Here is a 13,945-nt window from a genome sequence, read left to right on the forward strand (position 1 = left end):
GACCCAGGGACACAGTTTTTAGAAAATTGTTTGTACCCCCACCATTCTCTAACAGATTATTACTGCCCCATTTGAGGCCCCATCTTCACAGTATATAAAAGTTTGATATGCAGTAGGGCATGCCCTCCTACTTTGCTTTTCTTCTTTAAAAAGACTTGCCTGTTTATTTTGTCTTTTCACAGATATTCTCTGTACTTACCAATTTTAATAAACTACTGTATTAGTCAACTTGGGGGAATATACCACGAACTGAATAGCTTATATAACAGAAATTTATTTTCTCACAGACTGGGAGGCTAGAAGTTCAAAATCAACATTCTGGCTGATTCAGTTTCTGGTGAGGGGTCTCTTTCTGGCTTGCCGATGATGACCTCCTGCTCGTTCCTCACATGGCACACAGGGCAAGAAAGAGATCTCTGGGGTCTATGTATCAAGTCCCCACCTTTGCAGTTACAGTTAGTCTTAATTACTTCCTTAGAGGCCCCATCTCCAAATATAGTCACACTAGTCATTAGAACTTCAATATATGAATCTGAGAGGTTCATAGCAACTATTAAATACAGACCATGCTGAAATACACATCTCTTTTTCTGACTTGTACTCAAGCCACATTTTCATCTGAAGTCAACATGTATAAAATCCTCAGAGTTTTGTTGTCATCATATTTATAAATGTTTCACTATCAACCTGTATTAGTCTGTTCTCATGCTATGAAGAAATACCCGAGACTTGGCAATTTGTAAAGGAAAGAAGTTTAATTGACTCACAGTTCCACATGACTGAGAAGCCTTCAGGAAACAATCATGGAGGAAGGCACCTCTTCACAGGGCAGCAGGAGAGAGAATGAGGGCCAGCAGGGGAAACGTCAGATGCTTGTAAAATCATCAGATCTCAGCCAAGAGTCGTAATTCCAACACTTTGGGAGGCTGAGGCAGGCAAATCATGAGGTCAAGAGATCGAGACCTTCCTGGCCAACATGGTGAAACCCCATCTCTACTAAAAATACAAAAATTAGCTGGGCATGGTGGATGCTTGCCTGTAGTCCCAGCTACTCAGGAGGCTGAGGCGGAAGAATCACCTGAACCTGGGAGGCAGAGGTTGCAGTGTGCCAAGATTATGCAACTGCATTCCAGCCTGGTAATAGAGTGAGACACCATCTTCAAGAAAAAAAAGATTCGGATCTTGTAAGAACTCACTCACTGTCAGAGAACGGCATGGAGGAAACTACCTCCATGATTCAATTACCTCCCGTTGAGTCTCTCCCACGACATGCAGAGATTATGGGATTACAATTCAAGGAGAGATTTGGAGGGTGGGGGACACAGAGCCAAACCATATTACAACCTAAGAATAAATAACTTACTCTACTTTTATTTCCTGTTAGACACAAATTTCTGTTTTTCTTAAAAATATAGCTTGAATGAGACTGGTTACTTTAGTTTGCATAATTCCATCCATAGCCCTTTAGAGCCCTATTCCTGGATTATCATGTATGATTTCATTGAATAAATATTTGTTGAGAACTCTGTTAGGTATATTGGGAGGTACAGTTTCTTGAACATAGTTAAGTTCTCAATTTTTTTGAATGAATGAATGAGGATAAACTCTAATTACAGAAATTTCTGGGATACAGTGTCATTTAAGTCACGATTTTAAAAAGGAAAAGCAGAAATAGAAAAAAATGGGGACATGCAAGAATTTGGGAGACTTTTTCATTAATTTCAGTACTAGTGATATTAGGATCTTGCATTTCCTGAAACAAAGCAGCATGACTAGGAAGTAAAGAAGGGAAGGATTCCAACAGTGACTACTACTGATAGATACCAAACCAGGACAACAGGAGCAAGGAATTAGAAGTGCATTGGGCATTTCCTTTTCTATGGATTCTTCTTTTCCCTGTAGTGCCATAAAAACAAAAGCAAAAAACAAGAAGGCACCAGCATCATTGCAGGACACGCAATGGTTCAGGGCTCTGGTTCAGCGAGTTCTACCAGCAAGTAAAACCAGTGTGTTGAGACAGGAAAGTCCCAACTCAAGAAGGGCCAAATCAGGACAGGTTAGGAAGTAGGAGAAGTAGCCCAGAAAAAAGGCTTGTTTACTGATCCTGTCTGAGTGTGTCAACCTGTGCTCCTGGATTCTGTCCACCACTGTGCATGGAATCCAAAGCAATGTAAGTGTTGAAACTTCTTCCTCCAAGCCTTTTGTTCTTTGAACTGTAATTCCTATACAAGAGAGTCTCCCTTCTTTTCACACACAAACATACACACACACACAGCTGCAAGTAGAAAAGCATTTAGTGACTGCCTCCTGAATATTACAATCCCAGGTAACATTTTTCTGCTTTTATCTTTCCTCCAGCTATTAATCAGAGGTGGAGATGATTCTGCTAACTTCTAGCTACTCTTTGAAAGTATAGGGTCTCTCCTTTCTGATCTCCAACACTGGACATATATGTGCCTCCCTCCATTAAAAGATGGCCAAACAAAATATCAAATAATAATGTTCCAAGGGCTCTGAAACAGAAATCAAAGAAGCTCTAAGACTCGCAAGTTTGGAAAAGATAAAGAAGGGAATACATAGAAATTAGAAAACCTGACTTCAAAACTATATTGCACCCATGAGACGTACAAAATAAACACAAGTGGTTAAAATATATACAGCGTAGAGCTCATATTCATACATGTATGATATATGTAAAGATTATAAATAAAAAAGAAAAGTCAGAAAACCTCAGTAAAAGGGTAGGGAAAGCACACAAATAGGCAATTCCCAGGATAAGAAAAAACTGGCCTCCAACCGTTTTAACTGATAATTGAATAAAAATAAATTAAAATGGCAATGAGGTATTTTCCATCTCTTTGTCAGACACTTTGGGGGATATAATATATTGGTATAATTTTTGTTGGAAATTTAGGATTATGCATTACTTAAAATAAAAATCATACTTTTACCCAGTAATTTTAATTTTACTTCCACAAAATTCCAGTGTAGGAAATCACAGGTGAAGCAAATGCTAAAAGATGCATGTAAAGGAAGGTTTATAATAATAGAATATTTAGAAGCAATGTAAGTAGCCACCAAGAGTAGATTCATTAATTAAGATATACCAGCATGAAGCAATGTTAGTCTGCCATTAAAATGAATGAGGTATAATAAAAAAGTCACATAAATAAAGCATGTTATAGAACTGTATGAATAGATAATCCTATTTTGGCAAAACAAAAGTTAGTGTCTACAGACCAAAATATTAATAGTAAGCACCGAGAGGTTGTATTAGCATCCAACCAGGAAAACAGAAACCTTACAAAATATTTAAAACAGAAGAGATTGGCTATAGTGATTTATACATAGGTGATAAACATACCATGAAGTAAAAACAAACAAACAAACACAAAGGCTCATGAAGCCACCCATAGAATACCAACAGCAAGAAGCCAGTACCATCTATTGACTTTAAATCCCAGTAGCAAGCTGAAGACATTGCTACTGGGATTTAGAGTCTGGGGTCAGTGCACTGGCGAAAATGGAACCACAGTGTTACTATCTAACACTGTGCTGGAAAAGCCATCCAGGTTAGAGAGAAGAGCAGTATGCTGGCAGAAAATCGAATTCAGGAATTAGAGGACTACCTTGAGAAAGACGTTAGATGAACTTCACTAAAGGGAGAGGAAGTGTGTTATAGACTATAGAGAGGCCCAGCTGACAACTACTAGTTTCAGCATGAAGATCTCAACTTTCATCAAATTGCTGTCAGATTTCATTAAGATGACCCAGAGACATAACTGGAACAATTATTTAAATTTAAAACAAAACTTCAGTATTCATATATAAGAAGTTACCTACAGGAATCAAAATTAAGATTTAAAAAAAAAAATCATTTTCCTCCTATGAACCAATAAATCCCACAAAAACAGTGAGTTGGAAAAAGGAGAATCTAAGAAATTGTACCCTAGTTAAATTCATATATATATGTAAAAGAAATATTATCAAATACGTAAGGTCTCAGGGAAAATACTATAAAAATATGCTTTCTGAAACCAAAACTGCCTGAAAGGATGTACAAAGTCATATGGAAGAATCAAACAGTAGAATCCAAAAGAGAAAAATGATTGCAGTGAGCTTTGGAACCGGTTATACGTAAAGGGATAAGACTTAGAAAGTCTTTGGTAAATAAATTTACCAATCTTTATGCAAAGTAAAGAGAGAGGGAAAGAGAGCAAGAGACAGAGAGAGAAGAAAGAGAGAAAATGAAGACTCAAACATTCAAAAGAGAGATGTGTCTAAAAGGTTAAATTTTAAGTAGATTAACAAAGACCGTTGAAAAGAAAGATGTCAGTGTAGGTATGCAAATTAAAAACCCAAGTACTGATTCCCTTTACTTTCATGAAGTCTACTCGACATTTGCTTTATAATTTACTTAGATAATTATATTACAATGTTAATTATACTCTAATAAGTCAAATGTAGAATTTAAAAAATCAAATTACTGGAAAGCAGGATAGGAAGAAAACTACAGAAACAAAAGTAAAATTTAAAAATCTATAAGGAAATATCACCACAATAAAACACTTCAGCAATGCTTGAACTTACCTGCTATGGAAGCCCTTCTGTAGTTATAGAAGATTTAGCAGGTATGCAAGTCTCCCAGCAAGTTGACAGGACAAAAGTTTCTACTGTGAAGGTGTTTGGAGACCGTCTGCTTAAGGTTCCAGAATGTTTTCATGGTTTAGAAGGCTATGGTCACAAAGAAAATAGATGAATTGGTAAAAGAAAAATTGACACAAGTTGTTCCAACAAATACTTATGAAAATATCTCCAGCTGGAGAGTATTTTTATATTGTAAACTTTATGCACCATAAGGGGAGATGATTTAGATAATTTTATAAGCCTCTGATTAATTTTGTTTAATAATCCCTGAATTTTCATAGGTTTGGCACAAAGCTTTATGTATTATGAGACAACTTTGCATCTTTCTATATGTATACATCCTTTTTAGATTTTAGTGGCCTTTTCAAGATTTTTTAAATGTTTAATCTTTAGTAAACTATGCCTTTTAATATTTTCTATTATCATATATGTATATTTCGTATCATATATGTATAAATCACTGAAGGATAAAAATGACTTTCTAGTAATTTATTTACTTGATTTTGATGAAGTTTTATACTCTTAAAAATACCTCCACAAATTATATGCAAAGACACACTTATTTTTGTTGATATACCATGGAGTGACTATTTCTGTCCTCCTAAAATTCATATGTTGAAACTCTCATCTCACTGTGATGGGGTTTGGAGGTGGAGCTGTAGGAGGTCATCAGTTCATGAGGGTGCAGCCCTTATGAATGGAATTAGTGTCCTGATTAGAAGAGGCCTGAGACTAGCTCAATGTCTTTCTGCATGGAACCTGGTTCTCCGCAGAACCAGAAGCCTGCAGCCTGCAACCCAGAAGAGAGCCCTCACTAGAAGCTGACCTTACAAACACCCTGTTCTTAAACTCCAGCCTCCAAAGGGTGAGAAACAAATTTTGTTGTTTATCAGCCACCCAGTTTATGGCACTTTATTAGAGTAATCAGAATTAAGACATTGGATATTCCTGAGAAATACTGTTTACTTTTAAATGCTGTTTTAACAATGGAAAGTAAAAGATAAAGATAATTATATTAATTTTGCATCCTAGTTACTGTGGACATTGTTCTGTTATTGATTCTTGAGATACTAATGTGCAATTAGTCTCATTTTGTTAGTAATATATCATTGTTTTTAAGGGAAAAATAAGCAACTACATGAAATTAAATTTAATATTTTTAAAAGATAAAATCATTTCAATGGCAGCCAGAGTTTCTTTTACAATATTGTTTGAGCTGTAAGATCATATCAAAATCATGACGAGAATCCACATGAAGTAATATTTGAAATCTCACATTTTGGATACAATTGCTCCATAACAATACAAAGCTGGAGTAGAAAAAAAAAAAGAAAAACATCATCTAACATAATTGCTAACCAATACATTGGCTTAAACAAAATATGTGCTACTAAAATAATAACAAAATTTATTTTGTATCACCTATATTATGTAATATTTGTTTAGAATTTCTGGCCGAGCATGGTGGTTCACATCTGTAATCCTGGGACTTTGGGATCCCAAGGTGGGTGGATCACAAGGTCAGGAGTTTGAGACCAGCATGGCCAACATAGTGAATTCCCATCTCTACTAAAAATACAATACTTAACGGGGCGTGGTGGCATATGCCTGTAATCTCAGCTACTCGGGAGGCTAAGGCAGGAGAATTGCTTGAACCAGGGAGGTGGATGTTGCAGTGAGCCGAGATCACACCGCTGCACTCCAGCCTGGGTGACAGAGTAAGACTCTGTCTCAAAATAAATAAATAAATAAAATAATTCTGGTTCATGCCATGTGGTCACACAAATACAGAAACACACACTCCGAGAAAATATACCAAGTCGTCGAATAAAATAGTAGGCACAAACATCGAAAGGAGACAACCTCTTTCTTATATGTAGTTTAAAAATTTGCATAACATATAGATTCAAGTATTAAATATAGAAAATCAAAGCATAAAAATTAAGCAAATATAAAATTGAATATAAATCACTGAAGGATAAAAATGACTTTCTAGATTTAGAAGTTACAAAGAAATAAAAAAGCTATGGTACATTTAATGTAAGAACATACTCTACAGTATGCGCTCCCATGAAAATTTAAAAAGCAGGAACACCTAGACTGTCACTGTGTTTATTTATAGGTCTCATAGGAAGAACTAATAAATTCAGGATTCTAATAAATGAGAAAAAGGGAAGCTGATAATCGACCAATAATTCTAAGTAGTTTAAAGGCATGAAAAATTGTTCATTCTCTCTTAATAAAAAATGCAAATGAAAACAAATTTTTTGCCTAAGAACTTGGCCTTTTCCCCAACAAAGAGCCATTCTGGTAAAAACAACTTGCAGCAAACATTTTAATATGTCCTTGGTAAAAGTGCAGATTGATAAAAATGCATATAGAAAGCAAGAGGCACATAGAATAGATACTTATTTACACATTCCTTAAACACACAAATATACCAAAAGCTTAATTGTGGTTATCACTACTTGATGGGCTTCCACAAGGAGTATGTAAGTTGATGTCTTTGCAGTTTTCTGTACTAGCAAATGTAAACATTACGGTAGAAATGACTTTCAAAAATTCAGGTGGGTAGCAATACTTTACAGATCTGGGATGCTTTTACCAGTATACTCTGAATCAGCGATCAATATACTGGTGCTATTTTGGAATTATGGGTCCAAGAATCAAAAGGCAGAAGTCAGAGTGACTCCTTTCATCATTATTTATATGATTCACTAATAGGATTTTGTTTGTCTTGCCCTCAACTCTGGGCTTTGCTTCTCTAGAGGTCTTGGTATCCAAGGAAGGAATGTATTCACCAATGGGCACATCAGTGGTTCTATTCAAGCAGGAACTGAGATTGCCACCTGGCTACTTTCGGGTCCTCACACCACTGAATCGATAACAAAGTTCAACACTGTCCGAGGTAATGAAATCTGACTGTGAAGGAGAAACTGGTCGTTATCATACAATGAGATCAGGGAGAAATTTAGAAGATCCTCTAAGTTCTCACTTACTATAGTCCCCATGTCTTATGATAAAGGCCCATTTGAAAAAATATAACAGTCCATATTGGTGAATAATAAATGAAGATGTGTTTCACCCACCAGGTAAGGAACCTAACCACCAGAGGCGTTTGCCAGGGGCAAAGGAATATGGAGTGGGTATGGAAAAAGAAACGTAATCGTCAGTTACAACTGATTGACTAGTTTGAAACAAGTGCTGTAGTAGTTGAGCATTTCCTTCTTACTATGTTTTAAATAGGTGTGTACAGGAAAGAGTGAATATATTTATCAATTCTTTCTCTAATTTGATCACATTTCCTTCTTCTACTATATACAGTATGTTAATAGTGGTTAAACTTAACTCTCACTATTTATGTTACCAGATAGCAAGGGAGAATATGACTCAAATAGAAGTCTGTATCACACAAAGGTGGACAATGTGACATAGGACTGTGTGCGGTCTTTTCTGGAGAGAATGCTATTGTGTTTTTTGGTTGTAGAGGTATAATAGCATTATTAGGCAAAAGCATGATTTTGTTACTGCCTTTATTTGGAAGTTAAATGTGGTTGAAAAAACTCCATGCTAATGCCATACTGACAGAGATAGACTATGCTGAGTGCCCACTTGGTTTAGTTGGAAGGAATGTTCCTCAGCATCCCCTTCCTTGTACTGTTCTCGGTTAGAGTTGGCTAAAAGAAAAATTTTTGTGGTTTTGGTAGGTTCAAGTGAAGCAATGGCCATTATTGCTTCATCATGGTTGCATGAGGTAAAGCAGAGGCACAGGGTTACCTGGCAGGTTTCAGCTTGTCTTCACTCTCTTCTCTGCTTGGAGGTCTTCATCTTCACTGCTGGCCCTGCTGGCAAATAGCCACTACAGGCCCATCACCAGATGTGTGGCTGGAGGAGCCCAGAGGGAACGGCTTTCTGTAGACTTCTCCAGCCAGCCTTTCCTGTTCCCTCTCAGCAACTAAAACTGCTGGGCTACTCATATTAACAGGTTGGTGATGCCTCTGATCTTCCAGCTCCCTAGTTCAACTTTCAGTTCCCCTCCATCCAGCTTCCTCCAACACTGTGTAAAGTCTAATTCCTATAATAACTTTTTTACCCCTGAATTCATACATGTCTTTCTCTCCCTCCTGATGGAAACTTGACAGGTACAAGATGGTTAAAAGTTTTATTTTCTTATGTTACCTTCCACAAGGTCTGTTATAAATGGTGGCTTGACTTTGTAAAAAGAATTTGGAAGACTGATTTCTATTTCATGATCTGGAACTATGTAAATAAAGTTGGCATTGTCTTTTGAAGATTTGATAGAATTCATCTTGATACCATCTTTGGCAATGTGAGACATTTAAACTTACAATTTGATTATTTATATTTTATTTGATCCTCAGCTTCAGCAGGGTTTTCAACTTTTTTCATAGAATTATATAAAGTAGTACCTCATAACTGACTTTACTCTGTACTTTGATTATATCATTTAAGTATTTCTCCTTTTTTCTTTCTTTTTTTTCAATTTTTTAAATTGCAGTTTAGGTTTTGGGGTACAAGTGAGGAACATGCAAGACTGTTGCATAGGTACACACATGGCAGTGTGATGTGCTGCCTTCTTCCCCATCACCTATATTTGGCATTTCTCCCCATGCTTTCTCTCCCCAACTCCCCAGCCCCCGCTGTCCCTCCCCTATTTCCCCGCAACAGACCCCAGTGTGTGATGTTCCCCTCCCTGTGTCCGTGTGTCCTCATTGTTCAACACCCACCTATGAGTGAGAACATGCAGTGTTTGACTTTCTGTTCTGTGTCAGTTTGCTGAGAAGAATGATAGTTTCCAGGTTCATCCATGTCCCTACAAAGGACACGAACTCATCGTTTTTTATAGCTGCATAGTATTCCATGGTGTATGTGCCACATCTTCCCTTTCCAGTCTATCATCGATGGGCATTTGGTTTGGCTTAGGATTGTCTTGGCTATGCGGGCTCTCTTTTGGTTCCAAATGAAGTATAAGGTGGTTTTTTCCAGTTCTGTGAAGAAGGTCATTGGTATCTTGATGGGGATAGTGTTGAATCTGTAAATTACTTTGGGCAGTATGGCCATTTTTGCGATATTGATTCTTCTGAACCATGAGCATGGAATGTTTCTCCATCTGTTTGTGTCCTCTCTTATTTCGTTGAGTGGTGGTTTGTAGTTCTCCTTGAAGAGGTCCTTTACATACCTTGTTAGTTGTATTCCTAGGTATTTTATTCTTTTTGTAGCAATTGTAAATGGCAGTTCGTTCTTGATTTGGCTCTCTTTAAGTCTGTTATTGGTGTAGACGAATGCTTGTGATTTTTGCACATTGATTTTGTATCCTGAGACTTTGCTGAAGTTGCTTATCAGTTTCGGGAGATTTTGGGCTGAGATGATGGGGTCTTCTAGATATACTATCATGTCGTCTGCAAATAAAGACAATTTGGCTTCGTCATTTCCTATTTGAATACCCTTTATTTCTATTTCTTGCCTGATTGCTCTGGCTAGAACTTCCAATACTATGTTGAATAGGAGTGGTGAGAGAGGGCATCCTTGTCTAATGCCAGATTTAAAAGGGAATGTTTCCTTTTTTTTTTGCCCATTCAGCATGATATTGGCTGTTCGTTTGTAATAAATAGCTTTTATTATTTTGAGATATGTTCCATGAATACCTAGTTTATTGAGGGTTTTTAGCATAAAAGGCTGTTGAAGTTTGTCAAAGGCCTTCTCTGCATCTATTGAGATAATCATGTGGTTTTTGTTTTTGGTTCAGTTTATGTGGTGAATTACGTTTATAGACTTGTGTATGTTGAACCAGCCTTGCATCCCTGGGATGTATCCTACTTGATCATGGTGGATAAGCTTCTTGATGTGCTGTTGCAATCAGCTTGCCAGTATTTTATTGAAGATTTTTGCGTTTATGTTCATCATGGATATTGGCCTGAAGTTTTCTTTTCTTGTTGAGTCTCTGCCGGGTTTTGGTATCAGAATGATATTGGTCTCATAAAATGATTTGGGAAGGATTCCCTCTTTTTGGATTATTTGGAGTAGTTTCAGAAGGAATGGTAACAGTTCCTTTTGGTGTGTCTGGTAGAATTTGGCTGTGAACCCATTTGGACCTGGACTTCTTTTGTGTGGTAGGCTCTTACTTGCTGCCTCAACTTCAGGTCTTGTTATTGGTCTATTCAGGGTTTCGACTTCTTCCTGGTTTAGGCTTGGGAAGAGGCAGGTGTCCAGGAATTTATCCATTTCTTCCAGGTTTACTAGTTTATGTGCATAGAGTTGTTTGTAATATTCCCTGAGGATAGTTTGAATTTCTGTGCAATCTGTGGTGATTTCCCCTTTATTGTTTTTTATTGCTTCTGTTTGGTTATTCTCTCTTTTCTTTTTATTAATCAGCTAGGTCTGTCTATTTTGTTAATCTTTTCGAAAAATCAGCTCCTGGATTTCTTGATTTTTTGAAGGGTTTTTTGTGTCTCTATCTCCTTCAGTTCTGCTCTGATCATAGTTATTTCTTGTCCTCTACTAGGTTTTGAGTTTTTTTGATCTTGCTTCTCTAGCTCTTTCAATTTTAACAATAGGATGTCAATTTTGGATCTCTCCTTTCTTCTCATGTGGGCACTTATTGCTATATATTTTCCTCTAGAGACTGCTTTAAATGTGTCCCAGAGATTCTGGTATGTTGTGTCTTCGTTCTCATTGGTTTTGAAGAAATTCTTTATTTCAGCCTTCATTTCCTTGTTTATCCAGTCAACATTCAAGAGCCAGTTGTTCAGTTTCCATGAAGCTGTGCGGTTCTGAGTTAGTTTCTGAATTCTGAGTTCTAACTTGATTGCACTGTGGTCTGAGAGACTGTTTGTTATGATTTCCATTCTTTTGCATTTGCTGAGGAGTGATTTACTTCCAATTATGTGGTCAATTTTAGAGTAGGTGTGATGTGGTGCTGAGAAGAATGTATATTCTGTGGATTTGGGGTGGAGAGTTTGTAAATGTCTATCAGGTTTGCTTGTTCCAGGTCTGAGTTCAAGTCCTGGATATCCTTGTCAATTTTCTGTCTGGTTTATCAGTCTAATATTGACAGTGGAGTGTTAACGTCTCCCACAATTATTGTGTGGGAGTCTAAATCTCTTTGTAAGTCATTAAGAACTTGCCTTATGTATCTGGGTGCTCCTGCATTGTGTCCATGTATATTTGCGATCATTAGCTCTTCTTGTTGTATCGATCCTTTTACCATTATGTAATGTCCTTCTTTGTCTCTTTTGCTCTTTGTTGCTTTAAAGTCTATTTTATCAGAGATGAGAATTGCAACTCTTACTTTTTTTGCTCTCTATTTGCTTGGTAAATCTTCCTCCATCCCTTTATTTTGAGCCTTTGTGTATCCTTGCATGTGAGATGGGTTTCCTGGATACAGCACACTGATGGGCTTTGGCTTTGTATCCAATTTGCCAGGCTGTGTCTTTTGATTAGTGCATTTAGCCCATATACATTTAGGGTTAATATTGTCATGTGTGAATTTGATACTGCCATTTTGATGCTAGCTGGCTGTTTTGCCCATTGGTTGTTGCAGATTCTTCACTGTGTTTATGCTCTTTACCATTTGGTTTGTTTTTGGAGTGGCTGATACTGGTTGTTACTTTCTATGTGTAGTGCCTCTTTCAGGAGCTCTTGTACAGCATGCTTGGTGGTGACAAAATCTCTGAGTACTTGCTTGTTCGCAGAGGATTTTATTTTTCCTTCACTTATGAAGCTTAGTTTGGCTAGATATGAAATTCTGGGTTGAAAGTTCTTTCTTTAAGCATGTTGAATATTGGCCCCCACTCTCTTCTGGCTTGTATGGCTTCTTTTGAGAGATATGCTGTGAGTCTGTTGGGCTTCCCTTTGTGGGTAACCTGACCTTTCTCTCCCACTGCCCTTAGCATTTTCTCCTTCATTTCAACCCTGGTGAATCTGACGATATGTGCCTTGGGGTTGCTCTTCTTGAGGAATATCTTTGTGGTGTTCTCTGTATTTCCTGGACTTGAATATTGGCCTGCCTTCCTAGATTGGGGAAGTTTTCTTGGATAATATCCTGAAGAGTATTTTCAATCTTGGATTCATTCTCTTCATCACATTCAGGTACACCTATCAAAAGTAGATTAGGTCTTTTCACATAGTCCCATATTTCTTGGACACTTTGTTCATTCCTTTTTACCCTTTTTTCTCTAATCTTGCCTTCTCATTTTATTTCATTGAGTTGATCTTCGACCTCTGATATCCTTTCTTCTGTTTGGTCAATTTGGCTGTTGAAACTTGTGCATGCTTCACGAAGTTCTCGTGTTGTGTTTTTCAGCTCCTTCAATTCACTCATATTCCTCTCTAAGTTGTCCATTCTTGTTATCATTTCCTCAAATCTTTTTTCAAGGTTCTTAGTTTCTTTGCACTGAGTTAGAACATGTTCTTTCAGCTCACAGAAGTTTCTCATTACCCACCCTTCTGAAGTCTGATTCTGTCATTTCATCACACTCATTCTCCATCCAGCCTTGTTCCCTTGCTGGCGAGGAGTTGCAATCCCTTGTAGGAGGAGAGGTGTTCTGGTTTCGGGTGTTTTTCTCCTTTTTGCACTGGTTTCTTCCCATTTTTGTGGATTTATCCACCTGTCGTCTTTGTAGTTGCTGATTTTCAGATTGGGTCTCTAAGTGGATGTCCAGATTGTTGATGATGAAGTTATTTCTGTTTCTTATTTTTCCTTCTAACAGTCTGGCCCCTCTGCTATAGGACTGCTGAGGTCCACTCCAGGCCCTGCTTGCCTGGGGATCACCTGCAGCAGCTGCAGAACAGTAAGGGTTGCTACCAGTTTCTTCTTCTGCTATCTTTGTCCCAGAATGATGCCTGTGAAATTTGTCTGATCAGTACTTTGTGCGGTGACTCTTTGGATATACAGGGGTCAGAGAGCTGCTTGAGGAGACAGTCTGTCTTTTATAGGAGCTTAAGTGCTGAGTTGTGAGCTCCATTGTTCATTCAGAGCTGCTAGGCAGGTATGTTTAAGTCTGCTGCAGCAGAACTCATGAATCCCCTGTTTTTCCCAGGTGCTCTGTCCCGGATAGTTAGGGCTTTGTTTATAAGTTTCTGTTGTGCTGCTGCCTTTTTTTCCAAGGCACCCTGCCCAGCAAGGAAGCAGCCTAGTCACTGTCTGTCTGCAGGGACTTTGGTGAGCTGCTGTGGGCTCCGCCCTGCTGCCATGTAAACATCCCTGCAGTCCTGTTTATATGGGTGTGGTTAGAACTGCTTCGGCAATGGTGGCCCACCTCTGTAATGGTGGACTCTC

At 37.8% G+C, this 13,945-nt stretch overlaps 1 long non-coding RNA gene across 1 annotated transcript in view; it reads right to left on the reverse strand.

Moving 5' to 3' along the window:
- Positions 1-4,614: 4,614 nt before the first annotated feature.
- The window catches only part of LOC118152046 (uncharacterized), a 33,971-nt gene continuing 24,640 nt past the window's right edge, over positions 4,615-13,945 (reverse strand). The window contains exon 3 of the long non-coding RNA XR_004740396.3: positions 4,615-4,734. This is a non-coding gene — a long non-coding RNA (uncharacterized LOC118152046). The remainder of the gene's footprint in view (positions 4,735-13,945) is intronic.

The sequence above is a fragment of the Callithrix jacchus genome, chromosome 3 (assembly GCF_049354715.1).
Source record: "Callithrix jacchus isolate 240 chromosome 3, calJac240_pri, whole genome shotgun sequence".
Lineage (NCBI taxonomy): Eukaryota > Metazoa > Chordata > Mammalia > Primates > Cebidae > Callithrix > Callithrix jacchus.